The 7,513-nt window shown below is 40.0% G+C and overlaps 1 protein-coding gene across 50 annotated transcripts in view; it reads right to left on the reverse strand.

The window, feature by feature from the left end:
- The window catches only part of LOC119745555 (fibrillin-2-like), a 37,683-nt gene extending 33,107 nt beyond the window's left edge, over window positions 1-4,576 (reverse strand). For 9 of the 50 annotated variants that reach the window (XM_038221973.1, XM_038221963.1, XM_038221962.1 and 6 more), the window contains exon 1: window positions 4,308-4,520. The gene's annotated coding sequence lies outside the window, so the exon portion shown is untranslated. Of the gene's footprint in view, window positions 1-4,307 lie in introns of all 50 variants that reach the window. The other 41 variants (XM_038221967.1, XM_038221965.1, XM_038221966.1 and 38 more) reach the window with 24 other exon arrangements.
- Between the last annotated feature and the right edge of the window lie 2,937 nt (window positions 4,577-7,513).

The raw sequence follows: 7,513 nt of genomic DNA on the forward strand, positions 1-7,513 counted from the left end.
TTTGTTTTTGCTGTATTTTCTTTCTTTGGTAATCCGTTGTTGTGTCAGTACACGGCAGTAAAACCTGAGCAAACTTTTCTCACAATGTTTTCAATGAGCAAAGTTTTGGGTTCACAATTTGAACACATAACTCCTAAACTGAACAGTGTCTTCCTGAAATGACATCGCAGCAACAGCGTCCTCAGTTGTCCGTAAAAGCATGGATTTTTTTTACGTTTAAAGAAGTGCACTTTTCAATCAACTTAACCAAAAAGGATTGCAAATATTGTTAACACATTGAGGAGCAGAAAGTTGCACAAATTGTGTTCCTAAGAAAAATCCAACACACTGACCCTTTAATATAGCAGGGGAATTTATGAACTATTACCGAAAGTCTTGAAAACTTGAAAAAGAAACCAAAAGTGGAATGGTCTCGTGACTGTAAAGTAACAAACCTCTTTAGAAACAAAGGGAATGTTAGTTTTATAATACAAAGATTGAAACACAAAGTATTATCTTAATAATTGGATACTGCAAACGAGTCTTCAACAATACTTTGTTTATCTTTCCTTCTTGGGGAGATAATTCAATAAAACTAAGTACAATAATTACAAGGCAATTAGGCAAAACCAGGAAACCGGTTTGGAAGCTGACTTGGTGATCAAATAACATGTACATTTCTGTTTTTTACGCAAGTGCTCTCCGGAAGAGTGCAGTTCCTCTTTCTGTTTCAGTTTTACAAGGCCCATGAAATGTAATTTGTATAGTATTATTCTTGAAAATGCACCTTTGTGTCCCATTTAACCTTATTTAAAATTTTCATTTTGCCGTTTTCAAGGGTATTTTGGTGCCTTTTTGGTTTTTATGCTAATGCAAATTTCCATATTCATGAGCAAAAGCAGGATGTCATATCACTCAGGCAGAAACCTCAATGTTGTAATTGGTTTGTGCACAAAAAGTTGCCAGAATTTTGGATATTTGGCTGTTGTAAAATTTTCTTTTCTTCGGTGATTCGTTGTTGTGTTAACATGGCAGTAAGCCAATGAGCAAACCTTTCTCATAAATGTTATCAATGAGCAGATTTTTGGGTTCACATTTGTACAAAACCCTTACACTGAACAGTGTCTCCCTGAAATGACTTCAAGGCAACAGTGCCCTCAGTTGTAAAAAAAAAAAAAAAAAAAAAAAAAAACCACTTAAATAAATTCAAAGAATTCTTCAAAAGTACCCGTTCTTTTTACGGTGTCCAAAGTGAAACTGCTTGGCAAATAGAAACTGGCATGATCGGCATGTATTTTATCAAAATATATTGCTGATTTAGCAGAATTTGTTTAGAAACGTATCGAAAAAAAACCCAATGTGCACACGAAGTCCACCCTGCTCTTACGTCAATGAAACCAAATATTGCTTTTGCTTACAATTTTTTTGTTTGACCGATACAAAATTCAGAGGAAAAAGATAACAAATATGAAAGTTTATATTTCAATTCTGTTATCTTAAGATCAACAAAGTGCCTTTTAAGTCACAAGACAATTTGGGTTATGAGGGAAGAGTAGTGGAAAATTTTGATTAAAAAAAAATTGCAAGGCAGCCACTTTAAAACTTTCCGTCAACATCACGCGACTGACTGCTTACAAAAACTTGTTTTTGGATATTCACTGACCTCGGCTCGACCCATGACAAAGATGCTTTTTTCAACATAATGCGTTCAGTGGGGCATGCAGGAACCACCAGCTACACTGACCCTGCAGAGAGCCATTGATTGAGGTTTAGCAGGAAATACAAGGGAGCCATATTTCTAAAGGGAAAGAGTTCCGTACATGTACATGGACATCACTAATTTTTGTACAAAATTTTTAGGTCTCCATAGGTTTGTGCACAAACATGGATGCGCCCTGCAGGCATTACTTTGTACATTGAGTAAGCGCTCTCCTGATGGACTCACTGGCCACCAAAATGTTTCTGAATGGCAAAAATTGATGGATTTTGGCGGATTCAGCATACCGGTACTTTCTGATACCCAAGGAGTTAGGTTTAATATGCTTTCTCCAAAGGGCCAGCAATCTATCTTCAGCATTCTAGTGTCACTGAGAATACATGTAAATAAAAAAATTCTTTCATATGGTACAAACAGGCATGGGTAAAGGGGTGTGGTTGTTTGTGCTCCTCAAATCAGTTGTTACATTAAATTGAACAGCGGGCCCCAGGTATAGGCAAAAAAAAAAATTAAGTCGGTCTCTGGTCAGCGCGTGCGTCGATTTTAAGCATGCGTGTCGATCTTTTTTTTTTTCCAAAATGTTCCGCGGTAGCTCCAACAGCGCCCTCTATTTCCGCACCTCCTCAATTTTATTTACATAAGAGCACCAAGGAATGGGAAATTGCACGAAGGCAAATGATCGAAAGCACCAAGGCAACTTATGGAGGACACCAATGTACATGAGGACACCAAAAAAGGAAAATAGTACCCCACCTTGTAGGTACAATCCAAGCTTGAAGAAAAAAAAAAAAAAGCAAAAAAAAAAAAAAAAAGCCGCGTGGCCGCGTCAATTCCGGAACTGTGGTCTGGCCAGAGACCGAATATTTTTTTTGGGGGCCTTATCAACAGGGTCCACGTGGCAACTCAAGGTAGCGTTTGGCCTACAACCGGTCTCGTCTGAAATAAAACCTGGAAATCACGAGACTTTTATCTCTACAAGTTTGTGTCTGACGTCAAAGTGAGCAAAATATAGGTCTATGTGAGGTCATAATTCTATGTCAGATGTAAGCCTATCACGGTTTATTTTGGACTAATCGGTACTTGTTACAAGCCAGCGGGCGCACATGACTGGATGTCCATAGGTCAAGTGTGTGGCTTATTAGGGGGAGGCACCGCGCAACGCTACTTGACTGGAAAATCTAGGTCTCAATAACTGCGGTTGTCCCAACCCTAATTTTTAACCCATGTCTGACCAATGCCTCTTTGGTGGACGTGTACAAGGTCTATTTAAGGGGAGTCATGAACATTTTGTAACGACAGAATTGAAAAAGGTTTCTCATCCCAAATTCGTGTTCCTTCAAAAAAGAAATTACTTGCAATGACTGACCATCAGGCAATTTATTAGGTATGGTGTAAAAGTGGCATCAGGATAAAAAATACATTCTAAACAATCAACGATGAACTTTTCAATTAAACAATTTATTACAACAAACTCAAATGTTCATTTTCAATTCTTCATTTTCCCATGAAAACTTCTTTTCAATTAATACTACAAACTTGCGTTCTATATATTTTGGCAAGAATCCAGTAAAATAAAATACACACAGGAGGCCTACTAGTTCTAATTTCACTAGCTTCAGTCTTGTAAAATAGTTTTATGAAAAGGCTAGCCCTCTAACCTAACCTTCCCAATCCTCCATAATCCTCATTGCAAAATGGAGGATTTTGCAGGATCGAGGCTATATAGCAACAATGTGTGGCTATTTTGAAGCCTAGATTATACTTGAAATCCTCCGCACTGCACTAGGATGTCACTGGCTCTGCCTCATCAAATTCACAGTGATTGCTGGAGGATTTTGCAGGATTGAGGCAGTGGCCACACCTCCAAGGACCACATTCAAGAAATGATGGAGGATTTTGCAGGATTGAGGCTGTACGCAATTTTTACATGAAGACAGTTGGAGGATTGAGGTTGCATCCTAGCAAAAAATGCCTGTGGAAAAAGAATGTACTACCGATTGCCACTTCAGCGGTTGTGTACAAAGTCTCTAGAGTCTATAGAGATAATTTGAAAACTATTTCCTAACAAAATTGGAAATGTTTTTACTTTTTCAGTCCCAGATTCATGTATTTTAAACATTTTTGCAATGACTGAACTTTATTGAGATGATAATAAGATTGCAACATTCTTTCCACCTTAAAAAAAAGGATTTAGGGTTAATCATGTTAATAATTAGGTTATTTCTAACCAAAAATTTGAGCCCTGAGCAGAATTTTTTGAGCTGGTATTCGACTGATGATGTATAATTTTTTTCTTCCTAAAATAAAAATGGAAACTACAAAAATATTAAATCAGCATTTGTAAAATCGTTAACCACCACCCCCACCCCCTAGTCTTGGAAACTGTAGGGAAACCCCAGGGAAACCCCAACTCTAATATTCGTTCAAAATTCGACATTTTTGAGCTAGAGACGGGGTTTCCTGATGGCCCGATCTGTCAATTCGCTACAAGAAAATTCACAAGCAGTATCATTTCGTGCCCCCTAGTTTGGCCTAAATTTTGGACCTCAACATGCTCAACAAACAACCCAACATTTATAGGCTATAGCAAATACAGGTAATTAAAACTTACCTTTCGTCAAGCGTTGAACGAAAGACGAAGCAGGCCTGACTGAGTGAGTTTTTTTAGAAAGCAACTGGGGCCAGAAACTTCAGAAGTTGTGAGGAAAATGGGGAAAGCCAAGTTTGCCCTACCGCCGCGAACGCTGTTCAAAGGCAAGGTAGACTGCACAATAAACGACCTCGGTTATTTACGGTGAATTTGCCGGATACCAGCGAGCGTAAATTCGATGAGGTAGCGACAGGAACCAGCTATTTTCCCAGGCACACGTGACTACCCAGCAAAGGTGTCTGTCTTTTAGGGGTCACATGTCTGGTAATGAAATCACATGACTCTGAGCAAAAAGTGGATCGATAATGATTCCCGCCGCCCCGGACTGCTTTGTTCATGATCTTTGCATATCGCGCTGCATGCTTTGCTTTGTCTGTCCAAAGTTAAAGGTATCATGTTTGACTGTTAATTATTTTATAACCCTGACCAGGCCAACCTGAGTTCGAGATTTAATCCACCAGGTGCATGGTAAATGTACGTATAGGGGGCCGGCCTTCCGTTGCGCTGTTGTTCATGGGGGCCGAACATGGGCCGGGTGTCAAACTCATTTGAAAATCCGACTCATTTACCCTTTAAACTTAATTTTTTTTAACCCACTCTACGTGACCGGTCACTGTCCTTATACTTCGCTTTGGCATGCGCAATACTACAAATGAGTCCGGTTCCCGTCCGCTTCCTTTTTGAAGCCGCCTCCTCTTTAAAAAAAAAAAAAAAAAAATCCCGAAAAAAATGATAAACTTTAAACAGTGACATCATTTTGGCCTCTTTGTCTGAAGCATCTGGCCCATATAAAGCTGATGTGTAATTTCCAGGGAGTCCAAGTGGCCGCAATTAAAAAAAAAAGAAAGCTGGCGGCCATCGTGAAAATAGCCCGGCCGGTCGTTTTGGGAAAACAAAAAAGGGCCTCCTCCTTCCTTTTTTTTTTCAAAAAGGCAGGACGCTAAACATATTTTTTATTATTTGACCTCACTGAGAGAGAAACGATTGTTCCATTGTTTGGAAAAAAATCCCAGGGTTTTTTCCATGATGGAAAAAAAATCCGAGGCCACAATAAGAAAATCCTTTAGAAAAAACATCTTGCTGATTTGAAAAGATGAAAAGCCACGCGCCTTTCCTTCTTGTATTGTAATCGGGGCAGGCCTACGTTTTACGAGACTTTGTTTGAAAGTACTGGTGTATTCTGTATGCTTGAAAGTGCATGGGGTGACGCCTTGTGTAGGCCTATTCCTATGGCAACCCGCAATGAACAAATATTTCTTCGCCAGGGAAAAAAATAAAAACGGTTGGTTAGGCCAAAAAAAAAATAAGTCGGTCTCTGGTCAGCGCGCGCGTCGATTTTAAGCATGCGCGTCGATCTTTTTTTTTCAAAATGTTCCGCGGTAGCTCCAACAGCGCCCTCTATTTCCGCACCTCCTCAATCTTTTTTTTACCAAAGAGCACCAAGGAATGGGAAATTGCACCAAGGCAAATGATCGAAAGCACCAAGGCAAATTATGGAGGACACCAATGTACAGGACACCAAAAAAGCAAAATAGTACCCACCTTGTCTGTACAATCCAAGCTTGAAGAAAAAAAGAAAAAAAAAAAAAAAAAAAAAAAAAAACCCGCGTGGCTGCGTCAATTCCGGAACTTTGGTCTGACCAGAGACCGAATATTTTTTTTTTTTGGCCTTATCATTCTTGCAGCTACTTCATAGGGTCAAACATAACAAACATATATCACCACGCAAAACTGCGATGTTCTCATGTTTCAAACTTATTTCAATTCTTTTCTTCCTGGTCAAAGAACTTTGCAGTACTTTACACAAGGCCCACTGGCCTACTATTCCCTATTCCCAACCAAAGACTGGGCGCCCTCTAGCTCTGTGAAAATCGTTATAGAGGGCGCTATTTAACAAAAAGTCTACGTCTAGTCTTAAAGACTCTTTAAATTTCATACATCAAGAATTTACTTGTTAAACGGTAGTTCAACCATGCATTGGTTTGCAATGCTGATAATGATTTAGTATTATTGGCAACCCATCTGTTTCCCAGACTCAAATGACTCAGTCCAATCAGTTATTGTTATTATAATTTATTGGAACATCAAAATTAACACATCAACTTGTGACCGACTATAGCAAATCAAACTGACCTGCAGCCTGCTTCTGACGAGCTTTTATCACGTGAAGGTATTGCCCAATGCAATGGAAACTGCACAACTGTCAAAAGCTTGCGTAAAAGAATCAAAGTTAAAAACCCACAGGCATCTAGGCTACCTCGCCCTGTTTTGGGTGTAGAAAGTCAGGTATTTGAGATCATAGTGAATTTCTGGTGTGATCAATTACACTTTGTCAAGTATTAGAGACGAACCAATAAGCCATTTATGTATTCCAAAATAGTCTGGTGCATAGCAAGACTCGACAATTTTCGGGATAACCGCGGCAGATAAAGGCACACAAGGCTATTGGGGACGTGGTAACCAAATCTGCATGCTGCGCAATTTTCGTGCAATCGAAAAGAGATGGAAACTTTTGTTCGCAAAAAAGTTTTGACTCACACAAGACGCCTAAAACACTTTGCTTTGTAAAAAAAAGTTTTGTTTGCAAAATGCTGTACCTCAGAATACGATGATCTCTTCCATTTTGCTGGTACCCGCTATGCTTTTGCACGCATAGGATGAAATTGTTATCCCAAAAGAAAAATCGGCAAATACCGAAGTGTACATGCGCAGTTGGAAATACCGAACTGGCTTATTGTGAATCATAGACCAATGGGGTGTCAAGTATCCGCTTCGTTCACAAGTACCCCCTCACCGGTAAAGAAAGTATAGTTGGGGGTGACCGACCGACGCCATCTTGGCTGACTGCAATTTTGACGCGACGCACGGCCGTACCACTACACTGCGTGTACATAGTACAAATCCCCTGGTGTACGTGCGTCACACACAAGGAACGGTGTGCGTCAACCAGCTAAATATCCCACCCATGGGACGTCGTTGCTAGGTAAAAAGGGCGCCCTCTTCGTTGGCGCACAGAGCCCATAGCTAAAAAGTTTGATATATGGTGTTAATTATGGTAGTGTTCTGCAGTAGTGCTAGGGCTCCAGGTTCATTGGCATCATGCAGACATCTCTTCAGAAAAAAGCCTTAGCAGGCGTGATCAAGGGGGGGGGGGGGGAGGTCCACCC

Source organism: Patiria miniata, unplaced genomic scaffold (genome assembly GCF_015706575.1).
Source record: "Patiria miniata isolate m_02_andy unplaced genomic scaffold, ASM1570657v1 HiC_scaffold_7, whole genome shotgun sequence".
Classification (NCBI taxonomy): Eukaryota; Metazoa; Echinodermata; class Asteroidea; order Valvatida; family Asterinidae; genus Patiria; species Patiria miniata.